The sequence below is a fragment of the Lepidochelys kempii genome, chromosome 3, assembly GCF_965140285.1.
Source record: "Lepidochelys kempii isolate rLepKem1 chromosome 3, rLepKem1.hap1, whole genome shotgun sequence".
Taxonomy (NCBI): domain Eukaryota; kingdom Metazoa; phylum Chordata; order Testudines; family Cheloniidae; genus Lepidochelys; species Lepidochelys kempii.
In genome coordinates, this window is record NC_136382.1 from 29607383 (window position 1) to 29630541 (window position 23159).

Sequence of the window (23159 nt, forward strand, 5' to 3'; positions counted from 1 at the left end):
TCTATATCTAAGGTACAGCAAATACCATAGTAGACACAACTGACATTTTCTGCAAGGTTTGCTTTCAGATAAGTAACATATTCAAAGGGGGTAATACCTGAGAAATAATAGAGCCATATATTGCGTAGCTGACAATTAACTATTCAGCACTGCCTGGTTATGTAAATTCACAAATGCTGAAAGGAAGTTTCTTGAACCCTTTGAAATCTACATGTATCATTTCACCTTCCTTTGCTTGTTCTCATCCATGCAAATGCATTTTTTTGCACAGAAGACTAATGAATAGCATCAGTTTCCCCCAAATAGCTTGGTTATCCAGAACATGACAACTCACCTGCCATAGCATGAATGCAAAGCAAACAGGGTCAGGATGGAAATTATGAATCATCGGTTCCATCGTTTACAAGCTGGCCCTAGTCAAAAATCAAATGCATTTAGCACTGAGTCAGAGTGGAGCTTCTTGACTCAATGTGTGTGTGCAGTGAAAGGAAATCCTATTTAAAGGTAAACCTTTCTAAAAAGCAGATTAGTCTCAGCAAGATTTCCTGTGACATACAGGTGGAAGTATTGCTTTCTTTTTTCTTTTCTTTCTCTCTTTTTTTTTTTAGTTATTTATGGAACAATGGGGGTGGCTTTCAGTCAGAGATAAAAGGTGATGTGAGGTTTGACAACTGTATTGTTCAACATATTTCTTGGTGGTTTTTCACATACAGGCTGGTGAATGGAAACTGTGTTTTAGCACAACAAAAGGGGATGTCATTTTTTAAATGCCTCCTCACATTCAGGGAACAAAATGTTATGCACATTTCTTCACAGCCTACTAAAAATAAATTCAGCAGGAGAAAAGTAAGGAACTTTTTACAAAACAATCTTCTTCCAGTGGTGCTTTTGTGGAAAGGTGTCTGTAGAAGATTACAGAGGAAAAAAGTATATTTAAAAAAAACCTAATAAAAATAATAACAAACCCAAGACTTGCAACTTAGCAGATGCAAATTAATTAGTAATAGTTTGGGCTGGGGTTTTTTTTTTTGACCTCTCTCTCTCTCTCTCTCTCTCTCTCAATTTTTATATGCAAAATAATATACATGAGGGAAAAGGTGAAATGATAGTACATTTGTGCTAACAGATTTGGGTCTGATCTAGCATGCAATGAACTAACTCAATAGGAGGTTTGGCATTCTAATAGTGTTTCTTATATCTGTAGTGCTGACAACGCAAACTATGGCCCAGATCCTGCAAACACTTTAAACATGTCAGCAACTTTACTTGTGTGTGTTTGCAGGATCTGGGCCATGATTTGTTTGTTGTAAAGTGACATGCATATGTATAACTTTGTGCTCTGGACTCAGCAAAGTACTTAAAGGATTTGAGTCTTAAGTACATTCTTAAAGTTAAGAAGTACTTCCATGATTTCCTGAATTGGGGCCTATATAAATAAATGCTCCTACTCTGCTTGGTACGTTTGTAATTTTGTATTATTATAGACAATAATACATAAGATATTATAGATAACAGTACACTTTTCATAAGTGCCTAAGTGACTGAGAAGCCTAAATCCCATTGACAGTCAGTGAAACCTAGGTTCCTACATGCTTACATCACTTCTCAAAATGGAATGTGGGCTCCTAAATCACTTAAGCACCTGTGAAAATTTTATCTGTAAGATTTATACTCTCTTCCTTGTGATCCTTCCTCAAAACCCACTTAATTCATGACACCTACAAGAAAACAGCCAAATAACATTGGCTGGGCCATCAAATGGTTATAGGTAACTGGTATTTTATTTCAAGACTTGAAAAAACAATCAAAGAATTTTAGAACCATTGAGTTCTACAATAAGAGCCCAGTCATGATTGGGCTCACAATACAAACACATAACACAATAATAATTCCTTTGTCCTGGGTTGTTCAATTCAAGTTTTTCATTGACTTCAAATGGGGTTGCATTAGAATCATAGAATATCAGGGTTGGAAGGGACCCCAGAAGGTCATCTAGTCCAACCCCCTGCTTGAAGCAGGACCAATTCCCAGTTAAATCATCCCAGCCAGGGCTTTGTCAAGCCTGACCTTAAAAACCTCTAAGGAAGGAGATTCTACCACCTCCCTAGGTAACGCATTCCAGTGTTTCACCACCCTCTTAGTGAAAAAGTTTTTCCTAATATCCAATCTAAACCTCCCCCACTGCAACTTGAGACCATTACTCCTCGTTCTGTCATCTGCTACCATTGAGAACAGTCTAGAGCCATCCTCTTTGGAACCCCCTTTCAGGTAGTTGAAAGCAGCTATCAAATCCCCCCTCATTCTTCTCTTCTGCAGGCTAAACAATCCCAGCTCCCTCAGCCTCTCCTCATAAGTCATGTGTTCTAGACCCCTAATCATTTTTGTTGCCCTGAATCCTAGAGCATTACCATGTAATAGCAAGAGGGAGACTCTAATAATGGAATGGAGTGATATCAGAATGACCGCTTGGAAACAGATGCTTTTTTTTGTTGTTGAAGGTATGAGAGGTCTTGGCAAGATGAGCTGGTGGTGATCTGTGTGTGCAAGGATGTGAGGGTGAAGCCACTGCTAACTTGGAGAGCAGAGTGCTATCATCTCTACCCTCTCTCTGGCTGTGGGTCTATACCTGGTAAGAACAATCTGTGTAATGTCATCTTTTGTGTGTTCATGTTTGTAGAAATGACCCCTAAACCAACCTCCCAGGTCTGAACACTACCAAAGTATTTGGGATCTGCACCTAAATTTTGCAAGTCAGGACTGTCTCTAGATATTTTGGGATCCATGTTGGTACATTAGTATAGGGAAAACAGCATGGCAGTGTGGAAAAGTCATTACCCATCACCACTTTGTAGAAACATCCTGAAGGAAAGGATTAGAACCATTTAAGTGCTTTTTTTCCATTGATTTCTGCCTATGTCTGAATAAAGATAGTACAGTACCATAGTCAGTGATCTCAAATACTGGGGCTAGATCCTGGAATATGAGCATGGCCAGAAGGTCATTCATCAGCACCACCAGCATTACATGCTCTGAAACCAAACTGCAAAATGTTCAGGATATTGGATATAGACTGATATATTTTGGAGACAGCTCTGAACTAGTTTCTTGATGACCTTGTTGAAGCATGGGGAGTTGGACATCATGTGGTAATTTGTCAGGTCTGCTGAGTCAAGAGCAGGCTTCTTGAAAACAGGCTAGACTGTGCCTGATCATTCATCACACGCAATAACACCAAACTCAGCTGCATTCTGGAAGATCGCCAATTTTTACTAATGCAGATACCATGCAAGGCTCCAGGCCACAGCTAATGTCCAGATAGGATACTGTCTCTGCACATGGTGAAAAACTGCTCTGGGAGATAGTCAGCCTCTGACTAATATCAGGTTATACACTGGGGATCCCATCCCACTTTTCTCCCTCAGGGCAGCAATAAATAGACTGACTAGTCCTAAAACCAGGTGCATTTCAGTGTAGCACTTTAATGTCTAAACTTAGAAGCTATACTACTTTAACTATACTAGTGTATTAAAAGTGATACAATCCCCTAGTGTGGATGCAGTTCTACTGCAATTAATACGGGAAGGAGGATAAGCTATAATGGTACAAAGCATCTTTATACAAGTATAACAGCATCCACATTAGGGGTTGGAACCCATATAACTTTATTGGTTAAAAATCACACACCTAAACAACATAGTTCTACTGGTGCAAATCTGTGTGCAGACCAGAGTTTAGTAAGAGTTTAATCTGGAGGCAGAAAACCAGTCTATTTAATCCTTTACTTAAAGTTCTACAAAACTACAGTGATTATGTGGTCGATACAGATCATAAATTTTGAGTGGCAAAGACAAAGGAAAAATACCTTTTTTGGATGAGCCTAACCTTTGGGTTGAAAGTTTCAGAGCAATGCTGGGGATTCAGCCATTTAAAATTATTGAAAAATGTTTAGGTATATCCCTTGCACTGCTTTGAAAATCTCAACCTTTGGGATTATGCTAAGTGTTGGGGGCGGGGAGAGTGGGGGGAGATTGTTAAGGTTTGTTTTTTCTTTTTAAAAAATGAGCTAACAAGTTTATCCAAACCCTTGATGACTTTTTTTGTGTTTACTTGGCCTTGGCTGGGCTGTGTTTATTCACTTCCTTGAAATTTCTGGCAAACAGGGGTTAAGTATTTTTATACATAAACACCCAGAAGGGATGGGATGGGTGAGTTTACATGCCCAGTTGAAAAACTTCAACTGAAGTAAATAAGTGAGTTTGCAGTAAGGTGGCTGTGAAGATAAACTACACAAGGAGGGGAGCTTGGAATGGAGTAGCACAGCTGTTCCAAAATTCCATTAGAATGTTCAGAGCTGTTGTCTGCTTTTTAACAGCAGGGAGGTGCCTAGAAACAAGGTATTTCAGAAAACTCTTATTATTTTGTTTAGACATTAGAGGTAAGGTGAGTGAGGAGCCTACAGAATGTTTGAAACTATGCCTTGAGATGCCTTCAGGAACTGCTGTATTAGCTGTGCCTTATTAGCAACATTTGAATAATAATACCTAACTCTTATATAGTGCTTTTCATCTGTGGATCTCAAAGCACTTTACAAAGGGGGTAAGTAGCATTATCCCCATATTATAGATGGGGAATCTAAGGCACAGAGAGGTAAAATGACTTGCTTAAGGTCACCTAGCCGGCAAGGTTTAAGACTATCATGGCAGCATAATGCAAATGCCTGGGTCAGTTTAAGATTTTTGTCTTTTTAAAAAAACGCTGCTGAACACTGTAAGACTGAGATACTTTTAGAAATGATTCTGTATGTGTGGTCCCTTTGCTGAACAGGAGAAAATTTCATGGCCATGTCAGTTTCTTGTTGGGAGAGAAATTGGTGGCAAAGTTTCAGAGATATTTTTAGAGTGCAGGGCCAAATTCTGAAACATTTACTCACAGTAAGTAGTACCTTGGTTTACAAATACCTGTACTGAAATCAATGGAGCTTCTATGGAGAAATGTACTATTCAGCATGAGTGAGGGATGTCAAAATCTGGCTCTTTAAATGTACACAAGACCTGCTGTGTATTGAATAGAGGTAGCTAAACAAAAGCAAAACTGCTCAACATGTCAAGAAACCGCAGCTAAGACACCACTTAATCTAACCCTACTGCCAAGAAGCAGCTTCCTTTCACTCGCCTTTGGTCTCTGTCTCTTGTTTTCAGTTCACTGTCTGTACTTTTGTCTTCCCACCTGTGAAACCCCTTAGCCTAAAGTCAGTAGCTGTGAATCATATGGAAATGCATCCGATGAATTGAGCTGTAGCTCACGAAAGCTTATGCTCAAATGAATTTGTTAGTCTCTAAGGTTCACAAGTACTCCTTTTTTTTTTTGCGAATACAGACTACCATGGCTGTTACTCTGAAACCTGTCATATGGAAATCAGTGATCTCAGTACTAAGCATTGATTTAGGTGGGCCTGGTCACACACTTTTGTTTTGTACAGCAGCTCTGCAACATGAACTTTTGACACAGGGAAATTTACTAGCATAACTATACCGGTATAATTATAGCTCGGTAGTTAAACTGGTATATAATTCCCACGTGGATTCTCTTATTCTGTAATGAGTACCCACACAGGGAGTTATATTGGTATAACTAGAAGGGTATAACTATACAGGTACAATTATGCTGGTAAATTTCCCTGTGTAGACAAATCCTAAAACCACCTTGGCTATACTCAGTGCTGAGGGGAGACTTTCCTAGCCCACATGCAGAGGAAAGAGAGTGCTTAACCTACGTTAAATACAGCACTGAAAAGTTCTCTCATAACCAGGCAGGCAGCATTCTGTGATGATACTTGTCCATATCTGCCAACATCTCCACCGAAGTTTAAGTGACACAGACACTTGGGTGACACTTGTGATTTTAGAGTGGCATTTGTAAGCTTAGCCATACTCAGACTGTGTCTTATGTGTTTCCAAACAATGACCTACAAGCAGCAGTAGCATTTCAGAGGTCTCAAACTCATTGCAAACAAGCAAACTCCTAGCTTGTGCTGTATGATACAACCCTTGCAGTGGTCAGGATGCTCAGTGTGCAAAACAAAGAAGGTGACACAGTTTTGCATAATGTGGGAGGGTGTGATGTTTTATAAAATAACAGTGAGTGTCTCAAAGCTTAACGGAAGCTGGTCATGCAAATCCTATTAAAGGAACATTTCAGCAAGTTTTTTTTTTTAAATAGTTTCTTTCACTACGTTTTTTCAAAAATTTGTTATTTAAAGATAGGTTTAAAAACAAAATGTGTGGCCACTAGTGACTCTTGAATAAAAACAGGCTAGTAACTATAATGCTTGTGTGTGTACTAACAAATTACTTACACACATGTATTCACTTCTCACTTGTGATCAGGGTTAGTACCAACTTCTCTAGAGCCAGAATTATAATGGTACATTGAGGGACCATTCACATACTTCCCTTAAGTGCTCCTGTCCTCTCCCACTCAGAGATCATCCACTGACTTCATCATTATAACAGATTTACAATGTGAGTTTTCCAGTGAAGTGTGCTTGCTATCACAGGACATTCAGTTCTTCATTTTAGGACATAGTCACTACTGCACGTAAGCTTCATGGGTATCCAATATGTTCTTACAGTCTAGGTTGCCAGCAGGAAATTTGAGTTGCAGAAGAACAAACAGTGCTCCCCAATGTAAGCAATGGGTGATGAAATGAAATATCTTGTACATAACCTCATGCTAACCTAAAATCATATAACAAATGGTTAAAACAAACTGTTTCCTAAAAGGAATAAGTCTATAAATTTGCTGCACTGTCAACCCAAGAGGTTACATAAATCACAAAGGAACAATGCTCTAATTCTGATTTAGCCCACAAATTATTTTTAATAGAATCAGAGCCACTGTCATTTTTAGGTTGGCCAGATGATAACAACACTTTGTCATAGATTCTAAGACCAGAAGGGACCGCCGTAATCTTTCAGTCTGACCTTCTGTGTAAATAAGGCAACAGAATTTCCCTGAAATAATCCCTGTTTGAAGTACAGTATATCTCTTGGGGGGAAAAAATCCAATCTTGATTTAAAAATTGTCAGAGATGGAGAATCCACAACAACCCTTGGTAAATTATTCCAGTGATTAATTAATTTCACCATTAAAAATTTACACCGTATTTCCAGTCTGAATTTGTCTAGCTTCCATTCAAACCATTGGATCTTCTTTTGCCTTTGTCTGTTGGATCAAAGAGTGCCCTGCTATCAGAAATAGTCTCCTGATATAGGTATTTGTAGATTGTGATCAAGTCACCACTTAACCTTCTCTTTGTTAAGATAAACAGACTGAACTTAAGTGTATTATTATAAGGCACGTTTTCCAGTCCCTTAATCATTCTCGGAGCTATTCTCTGAACCCTCATCAATTTTTCAACATCCTTCTTGAATTGCGGATGCCAGAACTGGACATAGTATTTAAGTAGCACCGAAACCAGTGCCAAATACAGAGGTACAGTAACTTCTCTCCTCTTTCTCGAGGTTCCCGTTTATGCATCCCAGGATCACATGAGCTCCTTCTGGCTACAGCATTGCTTTGGGAGCTCACGTTCAGTTGCATGAGTGGGGCTTATAAGAGGCTTGGGGAGGATAAGCCTCCCCAAAATAAAAAAGGCTGGTGAGGCAGGAGGCAAGTGCCAGATGCAGTACGGATCACTTCCCTTTGGAGCACCAGAATCTCCCTAGAAGTGGGGGAAGGGCGGGGGGCTATCAGCATTTGGACTGTGGCCTGCACTCTGCCATGGGGTCCTGCCCTACCTCTGCCCTGCCCTTGCTCCTCCTCTTCCCGCCCCCACTCTGTCACTTCCCCCCAATCCACCCACAACCTACTGCTCTCTCCTCTCTGCCCCCTCTCCCCCCTGTCGCTCACCCTTAAGGCAGGAAGAAAGTGAGGAGCCCCCGGCCCCCCGTTCCCACCCCCCTTAGCTGAGTTGCTCTGGCATAAGCACAGCAAGAGTTCCACTCACTCAGCTAAGGGCCACTTTGTACCTGTCTTAAGGGTGAACAGTGGGCGTTGGGGGGGGGTGGAGAGGAGTGAGGGGTGGGCAGGGGGGCCTCAGGGGAAGAGGTGGACTGGGGGTGGGGCCTTGGGGGAAAAGGCAGAGCGAGGGAGGGGCCTCAGGGGGAAGAGGCAGGGCAGGGCCTCGTGGGGGATGGGGCCACGGTTCAGGCGCCACTGGCCCCCACCACATCTAGGGAGCTTTCCACACTCGCATAGCCTCCGCAAATGAAAGACTCATGGGCCACCTACGTTCAGCTGATTGTCCACCATAACTCCCAAATCTTTTTCAGAGTCACTTCATATTTATGCTTCCCAGAATAACGACCCCCCCCATTTTGTGAATATGACCTACATTTTTGTTCCTAGTTGCATATATTTACATTTGGCTGTATTAAAGCACATGTTGTTTGCTTGCACCCAGCTTACCAAATGATTCAAACTGCTCTGCATCAGTGCCCTGTCTTCTTCATTATTTACCATTCCCTCAATTTTTTGTGTCATTTGTGAACTTTATCAGATTTCGTTTTCTTCCAGGTAATTGATTAAACTATTAAATAACAAAGTGCCAATAACTGGTTCCTGCAGGACCGTACTAAAAACACAGCCACTTGGTAATTCCTCATCTACATTTATATATTAAAACCTCACAGCTTTTAATCCATTTAATGTGTTAATCCATTTAATGCATTATCGTTTCTATTATTTTTGGTTTTTTAATCAAGATGTCGTGTGGTACCAAGTCAAATGCCTTATAGAAGTCTAAGTATATTACATCAACTCTATTACCTTGATCAACCACACTTCTAATCTCATAAAAAAGATATCAAATTAGTTTGACAGGATCTATCTTCCATAAGCCCATGTTGAATGGCATTAATTACATTACCCTCCCTTAATTCTTTATGAATAGAGTCCCATATTAGCCACTCCATTACCTTGCTTAGGTCAATATCAGATTGATAGGCTTATAATTACCCAGGTTATCCCATTTATTCTTTTATAAAATATTGGCACAACATTAGCTTTCTTCCAGTCTTCTGTAACTTCCCTAGTGCTCCAAGAGTTATTGAAAATCAACATTAACAGTCCAGCGAGCTGCTCTTTTAAGACACTTGCCTTTGTTTTCCAAAGAATGTCCATAATCTTTGGAGCTACCATCCACATATTTCTACTGGTCACATACTACTCACTCTTTTTGATGATCTGATCTTGCCAACATTTTGCTATCGATCAGATACTACTACCAAATTTTCCTTTAAATCCTTTCATGAATTAATGATAAATAGAAAATATCAGGCTGGCTTTCTGGTTTTTATTTAAAAAGGGAATTCATAACTATCTCGGGTTGTGTGATCCATGCCAACCTGCACATTTCTTGGGAAAATAAGTTAACAAAGAGCCATCATTTGGCTGAAGAATAGCTGCATAGGAAGAAAAAAATCACCACTATTTGAATTTATAGCACTCCTTTCAGGCTTGATCCTTCAAAGTGCTGAGAATCACCTTTCAAAGTGGGGAGTGTGTCCTCAGCTCTTACTGAATTGCCCAGAGACCCCAAAATGCTTTACATACTAAATATATATGAATCACGTCACCCAAAACTCAAGGTGCCTCTGTTTTACATTCCAAAGGTGCCTGCTCCAGCAGCAGAGTGTCTTCTGATGTGCTAAAGCATTGCTTTTAAAGAGACATTATTAAGGGCACAAGAGCAAACTATCCCAATGGGTTACCAATCCCACAGGAAAGATAGGAGGTATGGTAAAAGACCACATTGGTTTAACAAAGAGATCTTCAATGACCTGGAACTAAAAATAGAGGCATACAAAAAGTGGAATCTAGGTCAAATTATGAAGGATGAATATTAAAAAAAAAATAAACCACATGACCATGCAGGGACAAAGTTCAAAAGGCCAAGGCACAAAATGAGATTAAACTAATGAGGGACATAAAGGCTAAGAAAACATTTTACAAATACATTAGAAGCAAGAGAAATACCAAGGACAGCCTAGGCCCATTACTCAATGAGGAACGAAAACAATAACAGAAAATGCACTGATGGCCAAAGTTTTCACCAAAAAACCAGAATCAGTTTTTGGAGGAGTGGCATAGTGCACATCAGTGCAAATGGGGTAGGATCTGAGGCTAACATGGGAAAAGGACAAATTAAGAATTACTTAGGCAAGTTAGATGTCTTCAAGTGAGCAGGTCCTGACGAAATATGTCTGGATTACTTAAGGAACTGGCTGAAGAGATCTCTGAGCCATTAGTCGTTATCTCTGAGAACTTGTGAAGGATAGGAGAGATCCCAGAGGACTGGAAAAGGGCAAATATAATATCTATCTATAAAAAGGGGAATAAGGACAACCCAGGTAATTATAGACCAGTCATCTTAACTTTGGTACCCAGAAAGATAATGGAGCAAATAATCAAGCAATCAATTTGTAAGCACCTAGAAGAAAATAAGGTAATAAGAAACAGTCAACATGGATTTGTCAAGAACAAATCATGTCAAACAACCTAATATCCTTCTTTGACAGGTAACAAATCTTGTGGATAGGTGGCAGCAGTAGATGTGATATATCTCAACTTTAGTTAGGCTTTTAATACAGTTTACATGACTTTCTCATAAACAAACTAGAGAAATGTTGCCTAGATTAACCTGCTATAAGGTGGGTGCACAAGTGAGTGGAAAAGCCTACTCAGAGAGTAGTTATGAATTGTTCACAATCAAGCTGGAAGGGCATATCGAGTGGGTTCCCTCAGGGATCTCTCCTTGGTCTGGTTCTATTCAATATATTCATAAATTATTTGGATAATGGCATAGAGAATATATTTATAAAGTTTGCATATGATGCCAAGCTACGAGGGGTTGCAAGTACTTTTGAGGATAGAATTAAAATTCAAAATGATCTGGACAAACTTGAGAAATGGTCTGAAGTAAATAGGACGAAATTCAATAAGGACAAAGGCTAAGTACTCCACTTAGGAAGGAATAACCAGTTGCACATATACAGAATGGGAAATGACTGCCCTAGGAAGGAATACTTCAGAAAATTATGTGGGGGTTATGGTGGATCACAAACTAAATATAAGTGAAATACTGTTGCAAAAAAGTGAAAATCATTCTGGGATGTATTATCAGGTGTGTTGTAAGCAACACACGAAAAGTAATTCTTCCCCTCTATTCAGTACTGATATGGCTTCAGCTGGAGTATTGTGTCCAATTCTGGGTACCATACCTTGGGAAAGATGTGGCCAAACTGGAGAAAGTCCAGAGGAAAGGGCTAGAAAACATGACCTATGAGAAAATATTGAAAAATTTGGCTTTGTTTAGTCTGGAGAAGAGAAGACCGGAGGGGGGAAGAGGGAACAACATGATAACAATCTTCAAGTACATAAAAGGTTGTTATAAAGAGGAGGATGAGAAATTGTACTCCTTAACCACTGAGGACAGGACAAGAAGTAATGGGCTTAAATTACAGCAAGAGAGATCAATGTGAAACATTAGGAGAAACTTCCTAACTGTTAGGTTGGTTAAGCACTGGAGCAAATTACCTAGCGAGGCTGTAGAACAGGGATCGGCAACCTTTGGCATGCGGCCCACCAGAGTAAGCCCCTTGGCAGGCCGGGCCAGTTTGTTTACCTGCTGCATCTGCAGGTTTGGCCGATCGCAGCTCCGGCAGCCCCCATTGGCCTGGAGCTGTGAACCGCGGCCAGTGGGAGCTGCGATCAGCCGAACTTGCAGATGCGGCAGGTAAACAAACCGGCCCGGCCCACCAGGGGCTTACCCTGGTGGGCTGAGTGCCAAAGGTTGCCGATCCCTGCTGTAGAATCTGTCATTGGAGGTTTTAAAAAACAGGTTAGACGAACACCTGTCAGGGGCGGTCTAAATAATACGTAGTCCTTCCTCAGTGCAGGGGACTGGACTAGATGACCCACTGACGTCCCTTCTAGTCCTATATTTCTATGATTCAGAGGGGAGTGTTCTCTACACCTCCTACTGCAGTCCGGGTTCTCTCATTGTATTGACCAAATTAAACTTGCTTAACCTGTAAGAACTAGCAATGGGGTAATGGTTGCAGATGAAGCATTTGGCTTTTTATTAATCTAAAACCCATTACCCAAATACTTCATAGATAGTGCCCTTCTATGTATTTATAAAAACTGTGTTACCACCCCGGAACTACTGGAGGTGTTCAGTGGCTCCCAAGCAGAAGTCATCATTTATCTGTCGAGAACAAAGACAAAGAGAAATACAATGTTGCTGAGGAGCAAGAAATCTAGCAAGATGCTGCAAATATCTGGTTGCATAATCACACTGGAGAAACTGAAATGGGACTCTGACCCTTTGGATATGTTTTAGGTTCTTTCCAAGATATTAGCAGACAGTAGTTAGGTCCAGATTCCAGCTATGCTTCTTCAGGCATTTGAGCCAGTCTGAAAACACACCTGTGAGCTCTTTGTCTGATATATCTACATCAAAGGCCAAGAAGCTGTGTGCAGTTTCTTTCTCTTTACACCACTGCCAAGTCTGTTCCAACATATAATACCCCCAGGTGTGAACAAAACTCTCCTTGGCAGTGGTCTTAGCTGAGATAGTATACTTGATATTTCCAGTATTTCAAAATACTAGATCAGTGTTTCTCTGACTTTTCTGGCTAGACCCTTTCTTCTACCCCACCTCACCTGTGTCATGCCCCTGTGTAGTGGATGCACAACTCATCATTTGTCCAGTCAGTTTTCTTCCTCTCCTGACCTTTTTCTTTTCTCAATTCCTTTCCTGCCTCCCCCCACCCCCAGCAACTTCTTTTTTCCCCTTCTTTACCTTATACTCTTTCCCCCTATGATCGTTCCTCCTAGGGTTTTTGTATCCAGATGTTAAGAATCCAGGTGCTAGTGATTTGATTTATGTCATCTTCCATCCTGTGCTGATGAAGTTTTGATTCTTCCGTACTTTGCGGGGAAAGAATCAGAATCTGCTTTTTCGGCTAGTACAGAAAATGTTGGACTACAATATGTATCCCCCATAATAATCCAATTTTCAGTTCCGTTTCAGTTTTGGAAGTAACCAAATGAACCATGGTTCCCTGAACTGATACAGGAATGCTGGAGGGAATTCCAAGGATGGCAGCCATGGCATGTACACTGTGTAAATCCAGACAATGTCTGTGTCCAACACATTCTTGTTGAATGCTGGAGTTGGCCACACTTTATTTTTACTGCTAAATTACCAAGACAAATTTTATTTTATGGCACAGTCACTCAATCTGTATATATCTCACATTTTCCTCCCTTTCAAAAACTGTTTCATCTCCAGAAATAGCCACATCAATGATTAATTTTGCTTTCAAGTTTTTTTAAATAAGCCCATGTCATGCTGGGCTTTCTCTACCTGTATAGCTGTTGAGTCATACAGAATTTATATATCATTATTCTGAAGTAGTTCTTGGTGTTATATCTCCATACTTCATCACATTCTCATTTACACGTCAACAATCCCCAGTGCAGATGATTTTCACCTGCCTGATAGCGTAACTTGTCAATGAACCTGCAAAGATTGATCATCCAGTTGTAACATGTTGAATTATTTCTGATTTCCTATTGCACAGACAGCCCGCTGGCAGGACTCTTACAGACAGAGGAATGTCATGGGCAGAAATGAGTCATATTGCGAGCTGGGTTGCATATCCTTTTTTATAAAGTTCCAATCTCTCCAAACTATTATAATACTAAGAGAATAATGTTGTGTGAAGGTTTTTCTTTTCTTAATTTCTCCAATGACCAAATACATTGGGTTGGGACAGATACATACAATTATATACTGCAGTCATAACGGATATAAGCCATCCCAACAAAGTATGGTGACCTGGAAATTCAATAAAAATGCAGTTCTCAAAATATTAACTTAATAATTAAAACTGGATTCTTCTATCCAAAACAGCACAAGTGGCTGTGGTTGATCAGCTAAAATACAAGACACATACCAATAAATCTAGGTAGAACTTCCCTCCAGCTAATTGCATGAAAAACTTTTTCACTAGGAGGGTGGTGAAACACTGGAATGCGTTACCTAGGGAGGTGGTAGAATCTCCTTCCTTAGAAGTTTTTAAGGTCAGGCTTGACAAAGCCCTGGCTGGGATGATTTAATTGGGGATTGGTCCTGCTTTGAGCAGGGGGTTGGACTAGATGACCTCCTGAGGTCCCTTACAACCCTGATATTCTATGATTCTATGAGCCAACTTTTCTTCTATTCCCAAAAGTGCAGGTCTAATATCTAATACTAAAATTTCTGATCGGAAAATGACTGCTTGGCTTTGTATTGAGTTCTCTCTCATCAGCTTTCAGCATGAAGGAAGGGGGGGAAGAATTTAGAAAAATGAATAGAAATGAAATGTCAGTGATAGAGGAAAAAATGTTTATTATTGGGCCTGATTCCTAGGTCCACTATGGTCCCTTTGCACCACTCTGCCATCACAAAGGGATCATAAAGCTGGCTTAATTAACCTAAGCAGGACCCTCAGATGATGTAGAGCCGCCAAAGCATCTCCATACCTGCCTTATTGAAGTCCCATCCTTGGTGTGGTCAGGGCATGGTTTCCCCACTATTTTCTCCTGCCCTGGTACAGGTAATAAGCATATGGAATAAGTTACTAACTAAGCAACAATGGAATGAAGGAAGGGGTATAAATGGAGTTCAAGGGATCCCTCCTTCTTCAAAGCAATGAAATTATCGAGAGTGTAAGATGAAGAGAGTGGGTTAAGATAACGTCAAAATCAGAAAAATAAGAAGAAATATGTTGGATTGTTTAAGGCTCTTTTCCAGTTCCTAAAACTTTCTATAATCTTAATGAGTTATTTCATATTACTGAGCTGGCCATGCTCCTTTTTTCCTTTTTAATTAAATTTTAATTTAAAGTGCTGCTAATGATGTCTCAAAAGCCGTCAAACTGAATGGTTTTTTTTCAACCACTTAAAGAAGCATATCTCCAAATTGTTAATACTTGCTCATCAGAGTGAAACAAAATGTCTAGCATCTTTTTTCCCCCCTGTCTCTTTTATGAGGAACATTAGAGAAGGGAGACAGAACAATGAACTGAAGTGTGAAGATTTTAAGATTTCCTTCTTCAAAATAGTTTTTTAGGAAAGAAGATAGCTGTCTATCCATGTTCATTAGCTGGTTAGAAATTGTCCATCAAAACCTCTTTTTAATGGAAAAGGCTCTTTTGTTAAAATGGAGATTTCCTGTGGAAATCTCCATTTTCAATTACATTTTTGAAGAAAAACTGACCTTTTTTGTTTACATTTTCAGCAACCATAAACTATTTCACTTGAAAACCTAAAACCTTTTGTTTTTCAACAACCCGCAAAAATATTTTCATCTGTGGTTTTTGTTTTTTTGGCGAGGGGGGTGGGGGGGAAACTAATATTTCCTGATCAGTTTGAATGGACATTGAGGCCCTGATTCAGGAAAGCATTTAAGCACATGCTTAACTTAAATCCCATTCAAGTCAATGGGACTTGGGCGCATGCTTAACTTTAAGCATGTGCCCAAGTGCTTTTCTGAACTGGAATGAAACTAGCCATATGTCGAGGAGTTTTCCTAAATCGTGGCCTCAATCCTCCTCTGAATCTATTAACAAGGGAGAAAAGTGCAAGTGAGTTTTGTAAGTGGGATAATAGTTCTAGTGATGTAGACACTAGAAACTGAACTGAGATCACTAAACATTTTAAAATGGGCCAAACATCTAATAGACATTAACCGCTTCAGGCATTATTGGTGTGGTAAATTTGTCATTAGGACTGTTCAGGAGGCAGCCATTTTGGAATTTTATTTTATTTAGCAGTTGAGTTAAGTAACAATAATTACTGGTCAGAAAATGGGAGATAATTCAGTGACATTTCTGTTGAAATACTCTTAGTTAAAATTAGAAATTCTGACAATATTTTCAAAATTTGAAAATTTTGACCGCCTCAAGTATTGTAATAGTCACCATTAGAGGAAGCTCTCATATATTTTTTTTAAATATTCTACACTCCACTTATTACAATGACAGAGATCAGAGGCTCCATAATTTGCTACTAATCTAATTCGTTCAGTCTTTCCTAAATTTATACTCTTAAGTATAATAATATTAAAAAGTACTCTAGAGATGCAGAGAAACAATGGAAAGGCAAATCCCAAAGCAAACAACTTTGCATGTCTTACATTCCATAAGTAGCCTGCATTCAGAGTATATGGAGAATTACTATATGCCCAATAGACAATTATATTGAAATAATGCTGTTAAATGAAAAATCATTTATCACAGCATGCCCAGCACATGAGCTGAAGCCAGTCCTCTTTCTCACTCACCCCCTCAGCTCTGAGTCACAGTGAGATTCTGTACCCTTTTCCACAAATTGGATTGTTTTGGCTGGAACTAGAAGGACACATATGTTACCACCTGCTGCACATTCTTTAGTTCTCAACTTTTACAACAGCTTGGTTTTGATCTTTGAACAGTTTGTTCAGTGGAGAAAGTAGAAGCAGGAGGATAGCATGCTCCTCATATTGCTCCTGATACTGTGAAATAAATACTATTCTGGTTTTTCCTCAGGCTGGTGAAATAGTTGCTGTTGCTAGCTGATACCTGAGTGTGGAGGTGGTAACAGAGGCTATAGGGTTACTCTTCTACCATTCTACAGATCCCACGCAAGTTCCTGAACATGTTTGTTGAGCCAGTGTTGGAAAGAAACTCCACATGCTTTACGTTGACTCTTTGAGTCAAATTTTACATTCATCTCTAAATATGCGTATGCAGAATTTTTGTCAAAACTGGAATTTGTATGCCTGTTTGTGTGTGCAGATATGGTTTTGTACATGCAAACAAAGGCATGCATTTTTCCGGTGCAAATTTAGAAAGAGCAGCTAACCATTTGGCCTCTTTCTCTTGCCAGAGAGTTCACTTCTAGTGGCAGTAGATGGAGCAGCAACAGTATGCATTCTTGTCTCCTTCTTTAATGTATTTCTTTTGCCACTCTTCACTCTCTGCCTTTTTATACACACACAACAGTCCAACCATGAGGTCAACCAAACAAAAAGAATCCTGGTCAAACTGAGAATATGACACAGCTCCAATGACTCCTCTGTTAAAATTCATTCAGCTTGCTGGCCTAATTTCTCACATATACAGTTGTAGTTAGAGCTGGCCAAATAGTCAAAAAAGTCTGAGCCACAAAAACCTTCATGAATAAAAAGCACTCAATTTAGTTTGCTATGGTTTGTGTGATTGTATTATTTATTGTTCGTGAAGACAACTACTAAGTATTTGCAAATATATTTTTATAATGCTGAAAGTGTCATGACTTTTAGCATCCATGATTATCTGTGCAAAAACTTATATCACAGAAAAATGCTTCCTTATTAGTTCTATGGTTAAATGATTCAGCCATCCAATCAGGGAGCAGGGACAATACCACATGACTTGGGTGATCAGTCACAAAACAAAAACAGTGAGAAGCTGAACAAAAAGTTCACGCACCAATCTGAACAATCACACACAATGTGAAAATGGTTAATCTAAAGTATTTAGGAAATACGTATGAATAGCAAACACAGTCAAAAACAGGATGGATATGTGCATAACTCACTAACTAAATAAGAGGCTAACATCCATGTTCAGTAAATATGTATATTCTTAATGTTACACTCATGCTTGCAGGTTCTGGGACCCAAGCACTTGATTTTGATTAGTTAATTATTCAGGCACTCATCCAGATATTCTTGAAATAGATGTTTGTAAATATTCAGTGGTATTGCTAACCTGTGTAAGCGTTAGCTAGATCAGGGCCTAGCTCTATGATGAATATTATTTTAACATAATTCAACCAGCTCAATTTGTATTTTCTCTTATGTGTGACATGTTATACTATCCTAGTTACATTTACAACTGTCCATTTTGAATGACTGCAAACCTAACTTTAAACATTTAAGTAGTTCCATTCAAGAATATGTACATGCTTAAATACTGTTCTGATCGATACCTTGTCACTATTCATAATCCATATACAATGACATTTTCTTAATAGATGAGCTAAATGGGAGTTGTTTTATAACAAACACAAATAAAAAGTTTGACTCAAAATGGTATAACTCTAATAAAATATAGAAATGTAAAAGTAAATTATGATTGGCTACTATGCCACACAGTGTTATAAATCGTTTCCCTTCCTTTAATTTAATAAATGGGGTTTAATTGTAATAAATTGTGGCTGGATTTAAAGGTATACATCTGTCATTTGACCATTGATAGTTATACTGATCTTTTACTAATATAATGTCTTTCAACCAAATGGTTCCCAAAGCACTTTAGCTGACAGTACCAATGTATGAAGGAATTGCCAAAGTACAAATATCTCTGAGTGCAGAATATAACATTAGCAAGACTACACAACAGTTTAGGACGGAATACCATATCTATCGGGAAGTACAGGGGCAAGTTCATCAGCGTTTACTCACCTATTCATTGAAAAAGGTCCATAGGATTTAATATATACAGGCAGTAAGCTCTTTACATTTTGTATCTCATCTGAAAAGATGGCCACTTACAGTTCCCCTTAGCATTGGCAGTGTTGTTGTAGCTATGTTGGTCGCAGGATATTAGAGAGACAAGATGGGTGAAGTAATATCTTTTATTGGACCAACTTCTGCTGGTGAACGAGACAAGCTGTTGAGCTTACACAGAGTTTTTTTTTCAGGTCTGAAGAAGCTGGTCCAATAAAAGATACTACCTCACTCACCTTGTCTCTTTAGTTCCCCTTATCACCATACTGAAGCATTGACTAAATATTTATTCAGTGGGAAAGATACCACCTACTAAACTACTAACATTTCCCTGAGCATATGGATTTTTCTAGAGATTTTCAATCCATATATTGAGTAGTGTGACAGTCTGTGCCTCTATGTTCACCCCTTTATACCAACTATGATAAATCTTGTACAAAGTACACCTTGAGAGGTATCATTTGAAAACTCATAATTTGCTGATAATTAGTAGCCTGGTAAAATGTGTGTGGCAACATTGTATGTACATGTATAAGATTCTACTGTGTGGTATTTCTGAAACATGCTCCAAGTCTGGGGAACAGCCACAAATGAGTTCCTCAGAGACGCAAGGCTGGCCAACACCTCAGCCAGGTGTCAACAAAATTAATTGGGCCATCACCTGGTTAAGTGCAACATTGTAACCCGTATGTTGACTCCAACACCATGGCTACCTGTTCTGTCTAACGTTTCTCCTCCACTGATATGCCAAACTGCTGCAACACTCCACGAAGCGCAGCGAATCCAGGAAAACAGATGTCTTCCTATCCTCAAATGCTGCCCCCCACAAAAAAAAAGTCTTAAGTCCCACAAGGCTTTCTGGAACATTCACTTAGCCTCATGCAACCAGGCTATGATCAGAAAGAGGCCTGGAAAGCAGATTGGGCTAAACAAGAATTAAAAAATAAGCACCTTGTTCTGGATCCCACGCAGAAGGTTCCTTGGTTCTATGTTTCTTGGTCAACTCTGAACTGAATCCGAACTAACCATGGTAGATACGGATGTCAAATGCACAAATAGAAAATCAAAGACTCCCTGGCGTGCAAATGTGGCTCTCCACAACAGACCATCAAACATATCGTCACCTACTGCCCAATTTATACATATGAAAGAGGAATCACTGCAATACATTCTGCTACTCCTGATGTCGCCATTTGGCTTGATCAACTTCAGGTGAAATTATAGTTGCTGCTCTATACCAGCCATACGACACAAGAAGACCTGGTTAAGTAGCCATTCTTTGACAAAGGAATAGCTGGATTTTCCCATCCACCTAGACCTTTTGTCTCCTGAAGCTTGGCTGGGGATGACTCACAAAGAAGGGAAAGAGCTATGAGAAAGGAGTGGAGATGTTCCAAGTCATCTCTCCCTTTCTCTCTACCCACAGCATCAACAACACCTGAAGAACAAAGGTAGCAGCACTGGACTGGAGGAGAGATCCTGACTGAAAGGAGTTCAGCCAGTAAGACTGATGAGACAGAGAGAGACCTTTGCTTTGAATTCACTTAGTTTTGTCAAGTTAGGTATTAGCTGTGTTTTACTTTTATTTTCTTCTAACCAATTCTGACTTTTATGCCTTAATACTTGTAATCACTAAAAATCCATCTTTCTGTGGTTAATGTGTTGTTTTATTGTTTTATCTAAACAAGTGTGTTTTGAATTGATGTGTTTGGGAAACTCCATTTGGGATAATAGGACTCGTGCATATCATTTCTTTTAATAAAAGACGGACTTTATAGGAGCTTGTATTGTCCAGGAGAGAACTAGGTAGTACAAGACAGACATTTCTTGGGGAAAGTCTGGGACAGGGGATTTGCTAGTGATGCTCTGCAGTGTAAGTCAGGAGTGGCTGGCCATAGCACTCATAACTGGGACAGATTTACATGCTAGTGGCTGGGTGTAAGCAGACCAGGAGTGGTAGCTTTCATAGCAAAGCAGGTTGGAGAACTGAGGGTGACACAGCTGTTCATCAGTCCAGACTGTACCCTGGGCAATGTCTCAACTGGAATTTCTGGCAAAATAAAAAGGTGACAATTTAAAAAAAAATCCTCTTTTAATTTCAAGTTGTTGACCTTTTAAAAAATGTCAAAAGTCAAAAACAGTTGGGTGGAGAGTATTATGAAAATGTCACCAATTTTCCCCACTATTTTTGAAAAATTTTGAATTTTGAAATTCCATCAATATTTTGAAATTCAAAAAATTTTGTTCCACTCCATTATTGACCCAAGCAAATTCTCTTTAGTAGTTGAAAACAGAGCTTATAGCTACATTACTAGTAGATATCCTCTTGTGATTTTTAAAAAAATCATTATTTTTATTACTACTGCATATAGAAGAAAAATCAGTGAGTCTGAAAGATTGCCATACTTTGCAACCTGTGGCATGTTTGCAAGGTCTGCTTACTGCAAAGCTGCAACATATGAAGTCATTCAGTTTGTTCCTTATGTTGAACCTCTCACTCAGAACTGTCTTACTGCTGTAGTCAGAGCAACGGAGAGAGTTTGTGCTTGTCCTTTTATTTGATAATGGGAAAAAAAAGATGGGCTTAATTTTCCGCTGGCTTTGGTCTTTGCTAGCCTGTACAAATGGAGTATAAAATGAAACCATTCTGAACTGGAAACATTTGGCACCTATTCTGCAGAGGAGGATTTGTCTATACAAAGTTTAAGTCTGTAGAGAATCAGGCCGGATGTTTACTAAATACACTATACACTGTTCTGTATGTTTCTGGGGAGCGGGGCGGAAGGGGGGAAGAATTGGTGTGAAAGTGAATTCAGCCAGGCAGGAAGTTTTCACTAATCTATTCGTCCCTCTACCACCTTCCCCCATTGGGATGTTTGTGTTAGGAGTGGCCTTGTTCTCCTTTGTCACTAAAAGTTGAAACTTTTTTTAAGTTAATAAAAGCCTTAACATTAAAATTATATGGGACAAAATGGCAGAATAGGCAGTAAACTGCTCCAGACATGAAGAGCCTGCTTCTGGTTTGATACAGTTATGTAATTGTTGAAGCCCTTGATAGATTGGCCAGTCTTAAGGTGTTAATCACTTTAAAGTCTAGTCAGTTCCCATATGTTGGTTGTGGGTCTTAACAAGGAGACATGCTAGGTAGAGGAATGGTTTCTAGCCTTGGAACATAGGGCAAAGTAGGGACTCTTGTCTAGTGCATGTTCAAGCAGACTTAGTGTCCCCTCTGTTAGCAAACCCCCCTTATCCCCTCTCCGTCTTTCTCTCCCCACTGCTCATTCTTGGTTGCTATCTCATTGGGAACCATTGAGAAAGGCGGCGGGAGGTAGCATGTCTGGTAAGAGCAGGTCTTGGGGGAGAGTCAGTTGCAGAGTCTAGAACAGTTCCATGCTTAGATGTTGAGCTAACTCTTGGGAAAAACAGGGTGGAGAACCTGAGGCTCCCCACCTACTGGGATTTCAGGCCTAGGGAAGGCTGAGGAGAAGGCAGTGGTCTTATTGGGAGTAGGGGAGAGCCCAGAAGTGAGGTGGGGTCATTTCAAGCAAGTGGAAAGAGGGTGAACTTGGATCCCATTCCTCATCTTAGAATCCTAAAGACCAGGATCCTTACATTTCTGAAGGTTTAAAGTGAGTGTGAGTGTGGAAGAGCGAGCTGTAAGGAATGTAACAAGTACAAGGCAAGTTTAGTAGCTAAAAGACTAATATTGTAAAAATGGAAAATATTTGGCATAATGCTAAAATTGGACTGGCACACTGGTGTGGCAGAGTTGACTAACTTAGAGGATATACTGCCATTTTAATTAACAGGCCAGATAAATTTAAGGAAAGTGGAAGGATTAAGATAAATGTACTGAAATACTGGTCTTCTGTTCTTTTCTATACATGGAGGATGAACATGTGTGCTGTATTTTGGATTAGAAGTTTGAAAAAAATAAACATCTATAAAACTATTCTAGCAGCTGTTTGCAGCATATGGAAGGAAATATATCATCCTATCACCCATTCTTTAAATTATAAAGTACAAATATTTCCAGTAGTTAACTCAGTTACAGAATACCGATAGTAGATTGAAGGTTTAGCAACTTAATCCAAGAGATGAATTATTTCCAAATCACTACATTTATTAGACTGATGAGCCCCTCAAAGACTAGATGGTGAATGAGTGTTCTCTATACTCAGTCTGTGTGATATTTTCAAAAGCACTCAGTATTGGCCTAACTCTGCTCCCAATGAAGTCTATGGGAATTTTCCATTGACTTCAATAAAAGCAGATTTAGGCCAGTTCTGAGCACTTTTGAAAATCCCACCCTTTATTATACACCATCTAGCACATCTCTTTATCTGTCTCTACTGATGGTGGTCAGTGTGAGAAGCACTGATATCACAGCTACAGTGCAGGTGCAAATATCCATTGTGGTGCTGGTACAGGCAATACTCTTCTTTTGTTTTAAACTATTTTGACGTTCCCCTCTGGTGTTGTCTGGACCAGTGATCTGCTAGGTCGCTACAATCCTTGACTCTGGGAGCCAGCCTTACCCTGCTCGGCTGTGAGAACCTCTGGTGTGTAAGCT